The sequence below is a fragment of the Tamandua tetradactyla genome, chromosome 3 (assembly GCF_023851605.1).
Source record: "Tamandua tetradactyla isolate mTamTet1 chromosome 3, mTamTet1.pri, whole genome shotgun sequence".
Lineage (NCBI taxonomy): Eukaryota > Metazoa > Chordata > Mammalia > Pilosa > Myrmecophagidae > Tamandua > Tamandua tetradactyla.
This window is the reverse complement of record NC_135329.1, coordinates 154122350-154143302: the sequence shown is the minus strand read 5'-3', so window position 1 is coordinate 154143302 and position 20953 is coordinate 154122350. Positions and strand designations below refer to the sequence as shown.

The 20953-nt window shown below is 38.1% G+C and overlaps 2 long non-coding RNA genes across 2 annotated transcripts in view; one reads left to right on the top strand and one right to left on the bottom strand.

Annotated features, from left to right (window-relative positions):
• The first annotated feature begins 3478 nt into the window (after window positions 1-3478).
• LOC143676425 (uncharacterized) overlaps window positions 3479-20953 on the top strand; it is a 63906-nt gene continuing 46431 nt past the window's right edge. Inside the window, exon 1 of the long non-coding RNA XR_013172074.1 lies at window positions 3479-3573. This is a non-coding gene — a long non-coding RNA (uncharacterized LOC143676425). The remainder of the gene's footprint in view (window positions 3574-20953) is intronic.
• LOC143676424 (uncharacterized) overlaps window positions 15293-20953 on the bottom strand; it is a 30222-nt gene continuing 24561 nt past the window's right edge. The window contains exon 4 of the long non-coding RNA XR_013172073.1: window positions 15293-15387. This is a non-coding gene — a long non-coding RNA (uncharacterized LOC143676424). The remainder of the gene's footprint in view (window positions 15388-20953) is intronic.

The following is a 20953-nucleotide window of genomic DNA, read 5'->3' as shown; positions in this document are numbered from 1 at the left end:
AAAAAGAGGATATGTTGGCTCACAGTTTCAGAGGCTAGAAGGCTTGCTTACTCCTGGGGTCAGATATCTTCTAGCTGACTGGCAATCTTTGGGGTTCCTTGGCTTTTCCATCACATGGCAATGCACATGACAGCATCGTCTCTTTTCTCTTTTAGGTTTTAATGACTTCCAACTTTTTGGTGCTCTACATGGTGCTCTTCTCTTTATCTGACCTTCTCTACAAGTTTTCCAGTAGTAAGATTAAGATCCATCCCCATTCACTTGGGCCACACCTTAACAGAAGCAACCTATTCACAATGGGTTCACACCCCACAGAATTGGATTCAGTTTAAGAACATGTTTTTCCGGGGTACATAACTCCAAGCCACCACACCAATTAAAACAGAATTTCTTGCCTGGGGCTTAACATCCTCCATGGTTGATCTCAAATTAACTTTCTTTCTGCCCACCCCAAACATGGCCTAATCTTCCCACCCTCTGGAAATGTTCCCTTTAGTTTGGGAAATTAACAGATCAAGAAGTAATTCCTATCCAATCCAGTAGGTATCAAATGCCATATGAGACAGTATATACCAGATAAGTTCAACAGAAGGAAAATTTCTTCTGCCAGGAGCATTCAAGGCAGTTTATCTGGAGTAGTAGGGCAATTTTGATCAATTCCAGTCTACAGGTCTTTTCAAAACTCCTGACACTACTGATACTTTATCACTTTTTAAACCAAGTCTATTTCATCAGTTTGGAATAAGAAACAATTGCTCCTTCTGTTATAGTCTATAACGGATTTGGCATAAAGCCATTCTCTCCTCAGAACACAGTTATTATGTTGACAACATTTTATCTCATAAGTAATCTGACTCGGAAGATTGGATTTGAGCACTGGAATGATTTAACAACTGGTCTATGCACAATCTCAAACTCCACAGACACCCAGTTTATAGCATCTCTTTATTATCAGAGGGTAGAACCCATAAAAGTGCTTCCCAGCTACGTCCTGTCTCAAACCTCCCAAATGCATGACCTCATTTTGAAAAAATAACAAAACAGAGTTCCTGGGCATCTTGGAAAGGCACATGGTGAAAAAAAACAGTGAAAATTGATTAATTGCTTGTGGATAAAGTGATAGCCCACAATTAGCATTTATGAGCATTTATGTGCATGTGTCCCAAACACTTGGAAGACACCAGGAAGTTAAAGATATGTTTTATTCTTGAATAGCTGGCAATCTAATTAGAGACAATACATAAACCATTAAAACCAGAAAACACTTTCAAAGCAATTTATAGAATAGGTTGTGACTATAGCACTAATTATGTAATTAGTTATGTTGTTTTTGGAATAGCAAAATGTTTCATGGGTGGACAAAAAGGAATATATTTAGTTCACTCTTACATATAACTGAGTTACTTTCTTTCTTTTTAGAACCAGACCAAATTGGAAGAATGTAGAGGTTAGTTTAAGAAGACGAGATAAAAAAGATAGAGAACATAAAAGACTAAATTATTATCAGTAGATAGAAAGAATGTAAACAGTGGATTGAGGTCATTTCACTTTATATAGACAATAGTGAGGGACAATAAGGGGCAATAAGGGAAAGAACTTCTTGCACTAGTTTCCTGATAGTAGAAATCTAGCCGAAACTTTGGGAAAATAATGATAATTTGGCTCAGTAAAACATAGAGAGTATTATTACAATGATAAAAATAATATCAGCTCTAAGTCACGCCTATGCATTGGAAGACCAGCAGACAGCTTGGGTATTCTACTTTTGGTGCACATTGAAATTCAGTTTTGTTTATAACAGTTGCATGATATATTGACCCAGTAAAGTAAATTTCCTCTGTTTACAGAAACAAGAAACAATATTTTGATTTTAAAACTTTGTGTTGTTCACAAGGAACTAATGAGAATTTTGAAGGAAAATTAAAACAAAACCAAATTCAGACCCATCTTTTTACTACTGCCTAAAAGGAGGGTAAAATTAATTCAAATCAGCAATAATATAAATATTTTCTTTGTGGATTGTACAGATATGTCTTACTCTTTTAATGCTTCATATGAAAACCTACAGGCTTGTTTAAAACCAGTTTTAGAAACAAAACAGGGATTTGGGAGAGCTGAAGTCTGATCATGGAGCCACCCTTATATTTTTACAGCATACTTGTCATTAAAATGAAAGAGCTCAATTAGAGAATGACTACGATTAGTTTCAGTTCAAAAATGTTATTGTTGTGAGTTTCGACATATAGCAGAATAGCCCCATTCTTTCAGAGCCTGCAATCGGAATCAAGGAATTTCACAGGCATATGGGCAGATGGAGGGCAATTCTATTTGGATAACTGGATTCCAGGAGGTAAAATGATGCAACTGCAAGGAGAAAAATATGGCTCTTGAATAATATAAATTTGTGTCTCTATTTAATCATCTATCTATCTAATCATATGCAAGCTCAATTAAGTATATGCAGAATAGAAAGGTTTAACTTTACTTTCCAGAACTGGTTTAACTTTACTTTCCAGAACTGTTGGATAACATTTTTTTTCTATTGTTTTACAATCACCTTCTCTATGCCTTCTTTCCCTTGGTACCTTGCACATATGGCCTTATTGTACATGACCAAACAATAAACTGCATTTGTGTGAATTTTTCCAATTTGCAAAGTATATTTTCCAAGCTGCACCAAAATGAATGCGAAACAGTTAACAGTATATCTTTGCAATTCAAGGAGGTATTGTGTGCTGCAAAAGGAAATGATACCAAATGTACCATTGTAGCCAAGATTACATTTTTAAAAAACCATGGTGCTATGGATTGACTTGTATCCCTGAAAAAACCATGTTCAAGTCCTAACCCTCAGCCCTATGTATGCAAACATGTTTGTAAGTAAGATCTTAAAGATGTTTTTAGTTAAGATGAAACTAAACTGGATTAGGGTGAGCCCTGCATCCAATATGAGTTGAGACCTTATAAGCAGAGGAAATTTGGACACAGTAAAACAGAGACAGACAAAAGGAGAGGGCCACGTGATGGAGGCAGAGATTGAATTATGTCACAAGCCAAGGAACATCATTCTGGCCATCCCCCAGAAGTCAGGGGATGAGGCATGGAAAGAGAAAGTATGGCCCTGCCGAAACCTTGATTTCAGACTTCTAACCTCCAGAACCAGGAGATAAATTTCTGTTGTTTAAGGCAACTAATCCATGGTACTTTGTGACAGGAGCACTGGCAAAATTAAAACACATAGGGACAGAATTTTCAGTTTTGGCTCAAATTGGAAGTTTTTCTTCTCTTAAATAAGTGAGCAAGTGAAAACATGCTGCAAAACTCAGAGACAGAGATGTCAGAGACACCCGGCTAGCTCAGTATATGATTAGATCTCAGAGAGGAGAACAGTTAAGTCAGAGGACATTCTTGTAGTGACACAGAGTTGATCACAGATTGTGTCATAATGTAACTAGAGAACACTGAAACCTCTATTAATGAAGTTTGTGCTTTGAGTAATTGTAAGTGAAAAGGTTGAGAAGCCTTGTATTTACTATGAACTGGCCTAGTGAAAGGAAGTGCCATTCATGTGATGTAAGTACAAAATGGGGCATGTAGGTAAATGATGTACAAGAACCAGATCAAGAAAGGAGGTGAGACAGCATTGGCCAGGCTAGCGACTATTTTCTTGGCCAAGCTGAGTAAAGATTATCACTGATTTTTCGGGGAGGAGTGATTAGAAACTATTATCAGAAGTCTGCAGCTTCCTGAGTTTTTAAAAAGTTAACTGTGTTATAAATTACATGTAGTTTGCAATCCTTTGTGATTTTAATCAATCTTAGTTGAGGCTTTTATTACCACCAGGAAGTACTAAGGCACCATTTAAAATTATATCTCGAATTCTGGCCTAGGAGTATCTTAATTAAAAATTTCAGTCAATACTCTGCTATCTAGAATACTTATCAGTAACAGGTTACGGTGTCATACCAGAGCTTATTCCTAGCTAGGTAAACTTTAAATTGCAGGTTTATATACACTAACTAGATTGATCATTAGAAGAAAATATTGAGTTGGGTAAAACCATTTTTTTCATTTAAGAAATGAAGCCATGACTTCCAAAATGTTAAGTGGCTTACCCGAGACCACTGCCTACAATCCTGACCCCCTCACTTTCTTTTACAACGGACTGGATTGGTGGCTACAGAAGGACAGCCACCGGGGTGGGTGTCAGGGATTAGGTCTCTAGGAACAGAAATGGGGCAAAACTAGGAAAAGCCTAAAACCTCCCTCAAATTTGATTTAGAAACCAGCAGCAGCCCATTCATACAAATAAAAGCAGGAGTGGGGCAAAAGGAAACAAAACTAAAGTTCAGGAGGCTGGTAGAGACTGACAAAATGTCCAAATGTTCCTGGGCAATTGCTGGGAACTGAATGGTAGTATCTCGGGCTTCCCTTGCCTGGCCTTGGTGCCTTAGAGATCCGGAGACTGCCTGGGAAGGAAGTTATTGAGTAGGGCCCTAGGGCTGGTATGCTGATTTCAAAGTTACCATTCCTCTCAATATACCACAGCACCTATGCTGTCTGAGGAATTCTGTATATACAGAAGAGAAGCTGCGGCTCTGAAGACATCAGAAAGACTACCCATGATTGCTTCAAGAAATCTGGCCTTCAAATGTATTGACTGTTAGTTGATAGCACCTTTTTCTCCAGTGTCTAGCTTGGCTGATAGCAGATTCACATTTTCTTTCTTGTTTTACTTGTAAATTAAGGAAGCCTTGGAAATTCAAATTCTTAGCAACTCTATCAAGGCAGTTCTGAGAAGCCCCTCTACCGAGCTTAGTGTTTTTCCTGTGCATGAGAGTTAAATATTTGAAAATGAAGCTGAAGAAATAATACAGAACAGCTATCATTAAATAAGGCATTAATGAAACTTTTTATTTAAAATAATTCTGGACTACTTGACCCACATGTATTCAGGCATAAATACAAAAATAAATCTTATTTCAAACCTTATTCAGTATAATTATCCAGTTATTCACTCTTGAGACATAATTATGCTGGCTTCATTTCTGCCAATAATTATAGATGGATCATACTAAAATTTAATTGAACACTGATAAGTTAATAATATAAAATCTGCATGTCTGAGGCCTCAGCAATATTGAATAATTCTTCAGGGAGAGCAGCCATGGGTGGTGAGGCAGAAAGAGCAAGATCTGAGTGGAAATGATCCAAATCTAATCTCCTCTTTTACAACCGTCACTTTCACAAGTCTCTTGTTTTATTCAGATACAGGGAAATGTTACTATAAGGCTTTCAACTGTTAAGTGATTTAGGAAGTGTCCATAAATCTTTATGCAATCCAATTCAGTTACAAACCAGTAATAGTTTAGGAAATGGGCAAATATTCTTTCATAGCTCCATTGATAGTATTTCAAAAATTTTCATTGAATCACATGAAATTTTAGTAGCTTGACTGAAATCAACGGTAGTTACTATCAATGGGCGTTTTACAGCTTTGAGTCCCTTAGGCTGTTTATAAAATAAAAACTATAGAGCAGAATGGGGGTGGGGCAAGATTAAACTTTTCCCACTGCCCTCATAACAGACTCTCATAGTAAACCAGGTTATCAGGAGCCCAGATTATCCTGTAAACCAGAGAACTACTTTTAAAAAAATTCCCTAAGATTTCATAGCCTATTTGATAATCTTTCACAGACAGGACTTTAAAATGATTTTCTGAATCTGTTTTAGAAGAATTCCTTATTTTTTACAGCAGAGAATTCAGCTAAAAGAGACAGGTGATGTATAAAGGGCCAAGATGTTGTTTGAAGTGAGATGGTAGTATGTCTTGTAAACATCGAAAGGTCTCCTGTATGAGAACTGAACTAAAGAAAGAAACATTTGCCTGAGTGTAAACCTTTTCATTCTGTTAGGACCCTCTGTGTTTGTAACTCAGATGTCTGTTAGATAAAATCTGCTGCTCATCTTTTGGAACCTTCCTTACCACTTGTCAATGCCCATCTCCTTGGGACTCTATGATCTACCACCACCCAGGTTCTCCCATCAAAACAAGAATGACTCTGATTTAATTCCTGTCCAATTTACCTGGGTTTTTTTTTGGCTTGGCAGGGTCAGGAACTCGAACCCGGGTCTCTGGTATGGCAGGCGAGAACTCTGCACTGCCTGGGCATTTCATTTTAAACTTGAATTGGTCCTCATAAACAAATTTCAGGCATCAGTAAGTCAACTATTGACAAGTTCTCTATTTTCCTTGAATTCATTCCGTGCCTTATCCATTCATTCTTTCTTTCAGTCACTATGTTTGGTGCTACAAATACAAACATAAAAAAGACAGGCTCTCACACTCAAGGAATTTTCCATATATATATATTTCATATATATGTGAAATTGACATAAAGCAAATGAAGTATTGCATTTTTTTTTCTTTTTGCATGGGCAGGCACGGGGAATCAAACCTGGGTCTCCGGCCTGGCAGGCAAGAACTCTGCCTGCTGAGCCACCGTGGTCAGCCCTAGTGTTGCACTTTTAATGAGTACACTCATTCATGTGGGAACAAGAAAGGAGTGATCAGTTAGATAAAACTTCATCAAAGAGGGGTTACCTTAAGTTGAATCTTTCAGTACCAGTACTTGTTACCAAGGTAGACCTAGGGGAGGCCGATGTTAGGAAAAATAGCATGGTGCATGGAGGACACTTGAGGCATTTGGCACAGATCAGGGAGAGGCAGTAGAGGCACAAACAAGGCAGTGTTTAGATCATGAAAACTTTCTATGCCATACTAAGAAGTATGGATTTTATTGGCATCAGGAAAAATATGTTGTGTAGTAGAAGATCATACCTAGATAGATTAGAGTGACAGTAAATTAGGAGCAGATAGACTAAATGTCTGATGTATTAGTACATAAGAGAGATGTCAAGAGCCCAAATTAAATAAGGCTAGAGGGCTAAAGAGAAAAGGGAGGAATTAAGGATAGTGTCTACAGTTCTTGAGTGATTGGGTTGTACTCTTCACTGAGATAAGGTATAAAGGAGGGGTGCAGATTTGAATGGGAAGATAAGAAGGGCAGGGTTGGTTGTGTTGGGTTTGAATTTCCTGAGAGACATCCAAGTGGATGTCTCATTCAGATGATTAAATGAGCAAATCTGGATCTCAGGAGATATAACTGTTCTAAAGATGTTACTTCACCATCACATTGGTGGATGATGAGAGCATGTGAAAGGGAATAGAAGAGAGCTACGGAGAGAATCCTGAAGGATACCAAAGTCTTGGGTCAGGCAGAGGAAAAGCAACCCACAGTTAAGTATACAAAGCAATCATCAGACACATGAAAGAACCAGTGAAATGTTGTATCTCAGAGGATCAAGAGCAGAGTATTAATAAGTGGCCTACAATGTGAAAAGTGACCCAGAGGTCAAGTTTGATGGGGATTTAGCAACGAGGGCCTCTTTGGAAACAGATAAAACTTTATACACTTAGGAATGAAGATGGGTGAGAAGGATAGTTCTTGGGGCTGACCCAGGAGTTGTATGCCTGCTTCCTCTGTAAGGAACAGCTTTAAGATTAAAAAAAAAAAAAAAAAATCAGTGCTGAAAAGATGCCTCCCTTCTCCCACCCCCAATAGGGGTTTTTCCATATACCTGGTTTCCTCATTTCCCCATCCACCCTTTCCTGCCAGCATATGCCTCATCTTCTCTTATTTCTACTGTTACTTTCAGAAGCCAAGCCCTCTCTCAAACCTCCACTCTAGCACCCTTGGTCCTAACTAACTTTTAGTTCCCTCTTCCCTCATCTAAGGATGACAATGTTTTTTTAATCTACCCCCAAACCTGCCCATGCACAGCTTTACTGCCACAAACTCCAATTACTTCAGACACTTCACATTTAAGAGGAATTAGTTCTTTGAAGGAGGTAGTTAATGTAAGAATCTTGGTACTTAACAACCTCAGACAGAAGATACAGCTTTAATAAAGAGAACTGGAAAAGGAGATACAAGAAGATACACATTGAAAGACCCAGACGTGGTCATGCTTCAGCATGAGGCCAGACTCTCTTCTTCATACCAGGTCTTGCCAGTATCACTGCTCCGAAGGCCTGGTGCTGGGCTGAGCTGTCAGCACATTACACTGTATTTTGGTCAGGTGAAGAAAGAAGGTCAATCTCCGAGAAGATCAGAAAATCTTGAAATTCTAAGCGAGGTTCCATGCCACACAGGTTGTCTGCCAATGCTTTTATGACTGTGTTGAGTTTTGAATAAATTCGGAGATTTGAGAGAAATTTGGTTCATAAACTTTGATCAGAATCTAGGGCAGAAGTGTATCAAAGAGTTCAGATACTTCTGATAAAGTGAAGTTCTGGTTCAGTGGCAGAAACTCAGCTGTTTGCATTTTTGCTATCTGGGGAATTGAGCCCAGCCAGCTCCGAAGTGTGCTAAGAAGGTAAATCCTTAAAAAAGGGCAGTAGGGAGGGAAGGTGGAAGGGGGAGGGAGAGAGAATGTGCTTTGTAAACTAGTCATCTATGCAACATTTGCACCTAGGAGCTTCACAAAATGTGGGAAATTATATTTTTCACTCTAAGCAATACTTCAATCTATTATAGATCATAAATTTTAAGTGGGTGCTTAGTGAAGGAGCTGAGCTGAAATCCCAGTGTCAGATTCTTAGGAAAACCTGCTGATCACCCCAGGTGGCAGAACAATCCTCAATGACAGCAAAACACCTGGAGAATGTCTTTTAAGACAGTGCTTCTCAAATTTTAATGTGGATATGAATCCCTAGGAGAGCTTGTTAAAATGCAAATTCTGATTCAGTAGGTTGAAGATGGGGCCTGAGATTCTGCATTGCAACAAGCTCCCAGGTGACACCCAGGTGGTCTATGGACCACCTGTTGAATTTCTAACTCAACAGTTTTACCAATAAAGTGTAAAATCAAGCATCAGACAAGCCAATGAAGGAAATTCACACTGAGCGGCTAAATGTAAATCATTCTTTTCTGCCAACATCACGTAGTTGAGAGATTAAATTCAACTCCATAATAAAAATCTATTTTGACATTTAGTTGCAAACCATATTAATCCTTTCTTTATGATGAAATAAAATTTCTCAGCATGCTATATTTTACTATCAAATTCAAAGAGTTGCAGTTAGAAACCCTTTCTTTCACTTTGGCTGTTTGTATATTGTCAGTGGTAAAATTCCCAGTGTAGTTTCAGATTCTTTTTAAAAAAAACTAAATACTTTTTAAAACATACTGCCAAGCTTAACTTTGTCAAGAAGATTCTTACCTGCTTGCTTTTTTCTCTTCCTCTTTTCTTCCATCCTTTCTCTTCCTCTTGCTTTCCCTCCCCTCCCCTCCCCTTCCTCTTTTATCCTTCCCTCCTCTCCTCTTCCTTTATCCTTCCCTTCTTCCCTGTCTTTCTGGGGCAGGGGGAGAGCAGCTTCCATAAACACTCAAGTTCATAATGAATTAATAGGAAAAGGAGAAAAATCATCCTGGAAACAATTTTATAGTTATATCTGTCTGAAACTTTAATTTGAAAGCCTTCTCTCTCTCTCTCTCTCTCTCTCTCTCTCTCTCTCTCTCTCTCTCTCTCTCTCTTTAGAATAAATAAGATTTCTGAGAATCTAAATATGAACATTAAGGTCTACTTTGGTGGATTCTCCCAAGTACTTGATCTATTTTCATCTCAGAAAACTTCAACACTTAAATCTGTGAATGTTTGCTGCCTGCTGTGGACTGTGACCATATAATTAATGACCCGTGGTTTGGGAGAATAATTATTTGATTCTATATAAACTGCCCTTTGTTCAATATTACCGTAATGGTGTTCTGAAGACTAGTTCTGTGATCAAGAATATTGTTATCCAAATAGGAATTCTATGGTCACCTAAGTTTGGAAAAATCTAGTTACTATAGTTCTCTCTTAGAGATCCGTGGAACATACTACTGTTTGAAAAATTCTGAGAATGAAGCTGTTGCACTGTATTTATGACAGTGCCTCTCAATTTTATTTGGCCATAGAGCACACTTCAGCAAATGTTTCACTTTTCCACTTTTTTTTTTTTTTTTTACCTTTTTCCATATTTATCAAATTTCTGTTGGTGGGTGACCTACAGGGAAACCTTTCCTTATGTCATCAATAAGGAAAAAGCCTTCACAGAGGTGTCCCCAGATGAATTTGTCCTAAGTCTTTTTGGATAAACTGGACATTTTGTGAGATCCTATGCGATCCTGGTCAAGCAAATATCTAACAAAAACAATGGGACCGTCAGGATATGATTAGACCAATCATAACTCATCACCTGGGGCTGGCATTCTGTCTAATACCACAGCTCTGCCAGCAAGGAATGAAAGTGGGGACGGCTTCTGGGAAGACAACTATAGGTGCTGCAGGACATTTTCAAAAGAAAGGTGTTTGCCAACTCCATCGCTTTCCTGCTGGTTCAAGTCACCGTCTTTTTTCATTTCTGTAAAAGCTTTTTTTTTTAAAACTGCTGTTTTGATTCTTGTCCTGTTACCATCAATTCTCCACACAGCATCAGAGTGATCATTAGAAAACACATAAATCATGTCCTGTTACTTTCCTGCTCAAAACTCTCTAACCGATTCCCACCTCATTTAGCATGAACCCCAGCTCCTAGGTCAGGACTAGAAGTCCTGTAAATTTCGGCACCTCACCTCCTACCATTCCTACTTCGTTTTGTTCATTCTAGTCCTGGCATTACTGCTGTTCCTCCAAAATGCCAGGCTATTACTTCATCTTGTTTTCTTGGCACTTTTTGTTATCTGCCTAGAAGTCTCCTTCATATTTTCATGTCCTACTCCCTCATTCCCTGCTGTAAGAATAAGATTAAGTTTAACTTTCACACAAGATGGCGCAGGATGAGAGAGACAGAATTAAGTCAACATAGGGCTGCAAAATGGCTCAGACTGGTCTTACAGGCAGGCAAAGGAGAGGGCCTCTGATGAAAGCCTAGAATTGGCGCCAAATCCATATATAGGTAAAACCAAGTTTAAATAAGTAACAGCCAGGGTCACTGAAATGTAAAGAATAAGCAAAAGTAGGAACTGTTGGTGGGAAATTTGAATTAGTTAGACTATCCAGATAGGCTATAACCTTTGGAGTATCCAATCAGCAGAAAAACAGGGGAGGGACCTGCGTGCTAGGTTTAGGGTATAAAAGCTATGGTATTCTATTGCTTGGCGCACCAGCCACCACGTTTTGGTTGAGTGTCCATTCTTGCAAGATCATGAACAAATTATTTCTTCTCTACAATAGGGCATTTATTCTCTTTCAGGTATGGCTTCTTTTCTAACACTGCTTATTCATCTTTTCAGGGAGAATGTCCCTGATTGCACTCTCTAAATACCTGCTTAATTTTTTTAATACATTTTTATTGCATACTTTTAAACATTACTATTTTTTGCTGCCTCCACTGGAATATTAAAATATGAGTTGATCTTGTTTCTTCCTGTTTGCACACCACTTAGAACAGAGTCTTCCCATAGCAGGCTTGCAAATACTTGTGGAATGAATGAATGAAATCTATAAGGTTAAGAGAAAATTGGTACAGACAGTTAAAGAAGATGATGGGTTGTTGTGAAGAAAACTACATAGTAATTGCAATCAATTGGAGCTCTCCATAATGATAACTCTGAATAGCTAAGATCTTATTGACCTCTTCGATTTCATTAATACCCAGGAAGGAGGCTGAAATCACTAGATGTTCGCAAAGCTACATACGAAGTTACATTTGTAGAGCTTGGTTTTGAGGTCCTGTGCCTCCAATTGCATTTGGGCCCCAATCTGAGTGTTCTGCTGACACCTCTTACATTTTGAAAACTATCACGTTAGATGCTGAAAAGAGAGAGTTTTCTCATCTCTATAAGGAAGAGCTACCTATATAGATTTAGGCATGGGAGAATAATTCTAAGAGTGTCACAGATGGAAAAGGACTGAGAAATATCTCTGAATTAGACAGAATCTAAGGTATTACCAAATATTGGGTTTTCAACTCCAGCTTTGCACCTATCCAAAAGCCAATCCTTTCCTTCCATTCAAATTCTTTTAAAAGCATCTTTCTTAGAAAATATCTTCTAAGACATTAAAATTCAAATCTAGATCATTTATAAATTTATCACACAATTTTATCCAGATTGTGCATTCATTGCCTTACATATGAAAAACTCAAATTAATTTTCCTAATATTCAAGAACATTTTAAAGATTACAAGTGATATAGTAGCTTACTCTGATTTCTGTATAAACCAATATTTTTAAAGCTTACTTCATATCCATAATACCTTGTCATATTCTGTATATTAAATCCAAGGAGCAAGAAATTAGATTAGAAATATGGAACTGATTAAAGACATTCACTTTCAACTCATGGCCTTAGTACCAGAAGGTTTATATTAGCATGTAAAGCATTCCAATCTAATTGAAAAAATCAGATTAAAATTACTATGAGTGATTATTTTTCAAAACACTTTCTAGTCCTGTTAATGATCTGCAGATAAAATGTTCAAGTTAAATTTTCATCAGTAAGGATCTTTATATGTAGTTAGTGCATCCTAGACATGTCACAAACTGGTTTTGGACATTAGACACCGAAGCCAGGGCTGACTAAGAAGTAGCTACAGCAGGGACTGCTGGCTATTCACCAAAGTCCATCCTCCCCTTATTCCCTAGTAATACAGTTGGGCTGGGGATGTGACCACACAGCCGGAACTACATTTTCTAGCCCTGCAACCCATCGCCTAGTCCTGTGGCTATGCGACTTCATTCTCACCAGGGGAAAATGAATGGTAATCATATGCATCTCTTCCAGACCCAGAGCTTTAAAAACTGGCCATGTGCTCCCTCATGCTCCTTCCCCCTTCCCAAGCAAGAAAAAATTCTATTTAAAGGAACTTCCTTAGAAAACATTTTTAAGAGGGATGAGGGCAACACCATGGATGATAGTGGAAAAAAAGATGGAAAAGATGTGAGCAAGAAATGAAAAGTCATTTTTAAAGGTATTCTATTGTTGACACTCTGTGCTAGAATTACAGCAGCTTCACCTTCTACTCTAAAAAATACCGGGGTTAAAGCCATCTTTGGTGTCCTCCCACCTCTCCTTCATCTTCTGCTGTCCTCATGGTGCCTCCTCATTCGGGGAGGTCCACAGGAAGCTGCCTGAGCGTGGGCTCTCTCTTCAGTACCCCTGTCTTCATGTCCTTGAGTGAGTCTTGTCGCGCTTATTTTTTGCTCTCTGGCCCTTCCAAAGGACTATGATAAACTCAATTGTTCTAGATGTTTGTAGACCATTGCTTCTCCTAAAGGTATTTATTTTCCCTGAGGGTTGTAACTTAATCCAAATGAATGGATTTTTATTGGCAGATACTCAGGCACACTTGTATTATGAAAAGGAAAGAATCTTTTTCCTTTAAGATTCTCAGGCTAGAGCAGTGTTCAGCCTCTCCTTTAAGAGGCAAAGAAAGGAGAAAGGGAGTCTGGACTTATCTCATGTCTTGCCACTGCTTCCCTAGATGACTGAAAGTAAGAGGTTATCCCGGTATTTAATCTGAGAAACATAGGTTTAATTTATAACGTTAAACAATCATAAGCTATCGATTGCTGCCTTCTATCCGTAAATAAATTTAATTAATGAGATTGTGTGAGTCAGGTTTCAGAGATTTCCATTGACTGGTTTCAATCCACTAGAAATTCAAAATTGCTGAGTATTGCCTTAGATTTTCTAATTTAATCAGTCTTTATAAAATGAAAAGTGAAAGACTTTGGTGGCATTGATAAAAAAATATCCTGTTTTCTTGCCCCTTCCATTTGGAAGCCAGAAAACAGGTGCTAATGATACATATCTCCCTCCCCTCCCCTCCCCTCTCCACCCCTCACCTCCCCTCCCTTCTTCCATGCGACTATCCCCTTATTGCAGCAACATTTGCTGAATTTCTGTTTGTTTTGTTTTTTGTTTCTTTGTTTGGGAAGTGCATGGGCTGGGAATTGAACGCTGTCTCCCACATGGCAGATGAGAATTCTATCACTGAACTACCCTTGCACTCCCCACACCTTTTTTTATAATACACTTGGTAGTGCTTTACATATTGCTGGTTGCTACTCTTCAGTAAGTCACCAAATAATTTATGGTTCATGGTCAACATGTAAAAAGGTAGAGTAGAATAATATAATGGTTCTTGGGCCACAATTCCAGTAAGTATTGAAGTATTGCTTTGTAAAATGTTACTTTCAATTGTGTATGTGTGTGTGTGTACACGGAGTTGTGATGTAAAATGTATTTTTCTACTACTGAAAAAAGTTTTAAAACATTTACTTTAGCCCACCAGCTCATTTTGAAAACAGTGTCGCTGTTCTTTGTGGGTGTTTGTCTTCTGCCTCCTTGTCATTCAATGGAGTCTCTTGACTTAATCTTTAAAGTGCTTCAGTGCCAGGGAACCATAAACTAAACATTTATGTACCAGAGAGTTGGAGCCAGGGCTATCCTTTTGGAAATTTACTGAACTCTGTCTCATTCTGTGAGATCAATACCCAAATCCCAGTGCTGCTCCAGTTGTTAGAATAATACCTTGGAACTGCTTCACCCTGTCTTCTTTTTGTGTGTGTGTGTGTGTGGGGGTGATGGTGGATGTGGGGTGGGGTGGGGTGCATGGTCCAGGAACTGAACCCGGCTCTCCCACATGGAAGGCGAGCATTCTACCACTGAACCACCTGTGGACCCCACCCTGTCTCTTTTTAACCTTATTGAAAAATGGGTGTTCAAATAATATACAGGCATTACATATTCACTGAAATTTCACCATAAAATATAAAATAAATCATTTGCCTTGACATAGTACTGGTGAGTAGACAGGTACTTTAAAATATGTAAAACTAAAAGGGCAAAGAAAAAAAATAGTAGTTTCCAAGCTTCTCTAATATACAATTTGTGAGTATTCAAATGGAGCCTAGGGTGCAGAGATCTATTATCTATTGAGGGGAGGGAAAAGAGAGGAGGAGGGAAAGGAGCTTGTTAAGCAAACAATGGTTTGCTGGCACTTGAGAAATATGTAAACACTGTAATTGCCATACAAACAAAGGCCACTCAGTTTAGCTCATCCTTTGAGATGGTAACTACTAATTGCCTTTTCTCTTAATAAAGCAGGACCTCCAGATAGCAGCCCTTGGGTCCCGAGGGCTGATAGACTAAATAAACTTTACTTTTTTTGTATTGTGCTTTAATCCTAACAAATTTGGGATCACAGTGTTAGTATTTTTCCTGTGCAACCCTTGCTATGTTCCTAGGTGGTGTAGTGTGTTGACTTGCCATCCTGGTAGACCATCAAAATGGGTGGGTGGAGGGATTCCCAAAACTGCAGATATTTTCCTGTCCCTAAAAAAATAAAAGAAAAAAGAATCTCTTAATTTTGTCTTGACTTTGAACTTTGAAAGATAAATTTTGGATTAGCTTTTTCTTGCTAGTTGCAAGATGTAGGCAGCAAATGGTGGCAATGCTATATCCATGAATTGTAAGCTTGACTGTAGTTAATAATTTTGCGGAAACTATATTTTGTGGTCTCCTAAATAGATACACATAAAGTCAATTTCTCCCTCGAAAAATTATCATCTTCAATGGTTTGGCACCAGACTGAGGTCCAAGCATCCATAGGATCAAGAAACACTAATGACCAGCCCGAGGAAGAATTTGGCAAGCAGAAATGAATCTTCTATGGAAATAACTGCCTCATTGTATCAATGAAATTGTTGTCATGAAAGGGTTGGCACACTAAAAAGGGACAACTGCAGAGAATTCAGTCAAGGGGCTATTTAAAAGTATGAGGTCAGGGGTAAGGGAAGCTAAAGTGGGGTATGAAGAACCCAGGACTAGCAAGAATACAGTGTGTAGAAATTGGCCTTCTGGGGCCCAGAGCAGAATGGAGATGCATATAAAATGGGTCTGGAGGAGCAAGACTTTCCAATACACTCAGATTTCCTGAAGTATGAGCTTGAGGGCTGGTTACACAAGATAAGTCACTGAGTAAGTGTCCTGAGAGCAGTGTTGATGTATGTGAGAGGGCATTTGAAAGTTATTATTAGTAGTAGTAATATTTGCAATTTGCCAATTAGCTCAACTTAAGAAAGAAGGCAGGACAACTTTATCCTGAATAGGTGGAGTGCTTTAATTCTCGAAAATTCTGCCTGCTCACTTGTTCCTTCTTCCCCATCCACCTGTGCAGTTGTATCAGGACATCAGTGAACTAGTTTCTGAAGCAGGGCCGTTGGTTAGCAGTCAGGGGAATAGATTTGAAGTCATTGGTTCCAAGAGTATAGATGGTATAATTTGTTTGACTGAAACCTTATCATGTGACCTAGTGTAGCTATGGGCAGTGCAAGGAATGGATTGATACCCCATATTTTGCTAAGATAATGTCACCTTAATTACTGAAAAAGTGAATTCACATGTGTCATGGTCAGGTTCATGTGTCAACTTGGCCAAGTGGTGGTTGGGCAAGTGCTGGCTTGTCTGTTGCAATGAGGACATTTCATAGAATTAAATCATGATCATGTCAGCTGCATCCACAGCTGATTCCATTTGTAATCAGCCAAAGGGGCGTGTCTTCTGCAATGAGTGATGCTTAATCTAATCACCGAAAGGCTTATAAGGAGGATTCAGAAGAGACAGGCTCTTCCTGTTTCCGCTGGTGAGCCTCTCCTGTGGAGTTTGTCCTGACCCTCCATAGGAATTGTCGGCTTCACAGCCTATTCTGTGGATTTTGGACTCTCTGTTCCCACAGTCACGTGAGACACTTTTATAAATTTTTATATTTGCAAGTGTTCCCTGTTGATTCTGTTTCTCTAGAGAACCCTAACTAATACAACATGTTAGTAACATCATTCTTGATAACAGCTCTTGTAATAATTATTTCTAGGGTGCTCCGCTATTTGCAAACTTCTCATTTGATACTCATAATTGTCTCACGAGGTAGATTGGCTAGATTTTAATAACACAAGAAGAAATCTCAGAGCTTAACTAGGAAAATCTGAATTATGACTCTCATGCATATAGTCCTTCACATAGCACTAAACTTCTGGAGGTTTATAAACCAGAGCACCACAAAAGCCACTGAGGTAAGTCAGTATTCCATTTCTATTTTTTAAAGTCCCATTTTACTCTCCTACTGTGAGAATAGGAAGAGGCATTTAATAATGAATTTAATTAAAAAAATGTTTAAATAAAAAGAAAACTTAAATCCCTATACAAGATGATTTCTGCTTCAGCTTACTTATTCATAGGGTTTGTCATTTCAGGGATTATTTTTAAAAAATTGGCTGGGTAATTAAAAAGGATCAGTATGCTTTTTCTGTGCCAAGATAATAAAAACTTCTGCATTCAGACTAATAATAGATTTTTTATTTCCATTAGGTAGCAGAAATTATTCTTAAATACTATCATTTGAGTAAAGTTCTCTTGTATTCTCTTGGTGGAATTTATAAACTATTTGATATTGAGTATAATATAGATTGATATATTTGACATAAACAGCCATTTTAGGGATGTTTCCTCTCTACAAATTCTTGTAAAAATAGACTTGAAGGATCCTTAAAATATTCATCCCAGGCTCTAGATCTACAGTGGAAGAAATACTTATTTATGCTGTGGAGGGCCACTGTCTCTGGAATTTCCTTTCATCCAGTAAGTCCCTGATTTATCTACATTTATCTTGAGGCAAGGCAAAATTACAACATACCCAATGCAGACTTGTTTGACTTGGATTATTACTAAAGCAATGTAAAACCATCCCCAGTTGTCATTAACTACACCTTAACTCTCTCAAGGAGTTCTGCAGACTCAATATTTACTAATAGGAGAGTAGTATCTTTTTTTTTTTTTCACAAAAGTAGCTTTAATGAGGTTTAATTTGCATACCATAAAATTTACCCATTTTAAGGGTTCAATTCAATAATTTTTAGTTAACTTACATAGTAGTACAACTATTAACACAATCTAATTTTAGAATACTTGCATTTCTCCCAAAGGAAAAAAAAATGCTTGATTTTTACATTTGTGAAACCACCACCACTACTGCCACAAATTTAAGAATCCATAAAAATATGAACACAAATGCTCTAATGTGAACAGCTGTTATGGAATTCATAGATTTTTGTATTCAAAGACTTTCCACCAAATCTTGTTCATCACTCGGTTGATAAACTTGTTGAGTGAAATGCAGTTGCTATGAGCACATTGCTAAACCATGTAGATGTTTGAAATTTTAACCGAATTGTTTTTTAAAAATTATTCAACATTTAAAATAAATATTTTGTAAAGTGATCTAAACACATGACAAATCATAATTATACAATATATTACTCTGAAGAAGAAAAGATTGATACACTAAAAAAATCTGTAAAGGTAATTTATCACATTGCAACCAAGAAATCAGGATTTGAGGGAATGATTTTTATTACTGAATCATTATACAGACATTCCTTTTTGCTTTCTGGAATACTGGAGTAGACAGAGGGAAATAACCCAAATCTCTACGTTGCAATCCAACTGCATCGATCTCTGATAATGACTGTACAGCCCTTATCCTGTGCCCCGTGATGGTAGAAACCTTATGACTAACCTTCATTTGTAATCATTTATCCAGTTTTTCAACTTTAAAGTCTTGTAATCACTTAAGACAGCCCCAATCTTTATTAACGAAGGGTTAATTTAGGTCAGCCTAGAACTAACCCACCCCAAGTCCAAAGTTATCTTGATAACCGAGACTTGATCTAACTAAAGTGGACCCACTTGACATGTGCAGTTGCTCAGACCTTAACCTATAAGCCCCCTACACCTCTCCTCCAGTTTCTTATATAGGTTCTGTAACTTAGCATGTAATTAGTCTGCGCATGTGCAATAATCATATCACATCTAATTATATCATCTGGGGCCGCAATACTTATTATCCTAAACCCTGCCCAACTTTTTCTCTAATAAAACTATCAGAATTACTGCTGTTCGGGGAGACAGATTTTGGGCCAATAGGCCATTTGCTCTCCTACTAGGCACCTAGTAATAAACTCTTTCTCTCTTTGAAAGCCCAATGTCTCTGGAATTTGTTATTTAGCATGTCAGGCAAAAGAATCCATGGCCTTTGTCTGGTGACAACACTTACTAGGATTTCTTTAGCCTCATTAACATTCTTCCAGGAAGAGCTCCTGTTCAAGAAATCCAAGAAGCTCTACTGACTATTTCGTTCTTAATCAGAAAATTTGTAATTATTACTATATACTGAAATGAATTATTTTTTATCTTGCATCAGAATTTGCTCAAGCTGAGGAATATACCAGAAAAACAGTAAATATTTAAAAATTCATATTTGTACAAATAATATTATAAGGATATCTGTAATCATTTTTGAGAAATAAAATGGTTTTCTTTTACAAATGCTAAAGAACTACAGGGTCTGGAATCTATTTAGACAAATATTCAAGTCAGAAAGGACAGGCCCAGTGGCTGCCCTGAAACAACTGTTTCCAACAGTAGTCTACATATCAGCACCAAAATTGGAAATGGCTCTCCTCAAGAAAAGGGCAACGATCCAAAAAATTTTCTCAGATCAGATAATTATTTAGTGGAAGCCTGAACCTCAAAAGAAACCCATCATTCAGATTCTGTATCTGCAGCTGAAATGTTCTTTTATGTGGTTCTGCAAGAATCATCAATTCCATATACACGTCTCTGTCATAAGACTTAGGGATTTCCCAAAAAGCAATGAGTATCTCCAAGGTCATTTGTTTTAAGGTTTTAAAAGCTTCTAAGTTTTTACAAGGTCACATCTCTTCTCAGATCATGTAGATCCTGCTGCATGTCAAGAAACTAAAAGAGAGCTAAAAGAGAAATGTGTAGTCTTATTCTATTTTTTCAATATTTGGGTAATTTCATGGCATAAAGTGTTTATGGAAAATAAACACCCCTCATTGTTCTCTAGTTTTTCATACAAAACACACATGCAAATATTCCAAAATGAAATCATATGACTTATATTTCTTTCACTTGTAATTCTAATTCATAGATATAAAGAGAACTTTATTTCCCTGTTTGAAGTCCAACATGTGTTTGAAAGTATAGCTTCTGTGGGAACAAGCACTACAGACTGGACTGGATGAGCTTTACTTTGTCCCATGCACTGGTCAGATTTTCTATTTAGCCTTTTCTAGGCTTCACTTAGCCAGACTGGTCTTACATTCCAATATTAATTTCATGATTTTGGTAGGTGCCTAACATGTATCTGTATTGCTGTAGCAACAGGATGTTAAATAGAGCTCTTCCCGTTTAGGGTTCAGCCGAGACCTGAATTAGAGGTGACAAGCAGACTCCTTCCTCCAAAGTGAGGTGCTAAACAGCTGCACTGGTAAGGAAGGAGCTTTTGCTACCCTTAGCTAACCATCCATCTCCAGCTTATAAAGAAGTTTGGAAAACTCAAGGGAGGAGAAGGGGAATATTCTTTAGAGAGCTGTCATAATGCTGGTCGTGAGTCTTCCTGGCATGTGCGGCCTGTTGAAAGGTCTGTTCTCGTTACCCCCAGTCAGTGTGAGGAGCATCTAGGAGGCCACACAGAGGGTTTTATACGCATCTCCTGAACTTTGTGGGCATGGTAGACGGCAGAGTCGTGGCCAAGTAGTCCATGGCAGCCGAGAAAGAACTGCTCTTGGGAAGTAACCACATGTCCTAAAGACAGGGTTCCATGGGGGGGGGGGGGGGGATGTGTGGGGAGGCATGTAAGAGAATCATCTGGGTCTCTTTGGGTGCTGCACAAGAAGGATGTTGGAGTGCCAAGAAGGCCTCAGCAGAAAGAGTCTGGAGATGATTTGCCAGATAACCAGGGGCTGAGGGAAAAATTACAGGTGACCAGTTAGAGATGCTGAGAATGGCAGGTGAGCTATCCCTAGTGCTAAGGGGTCTC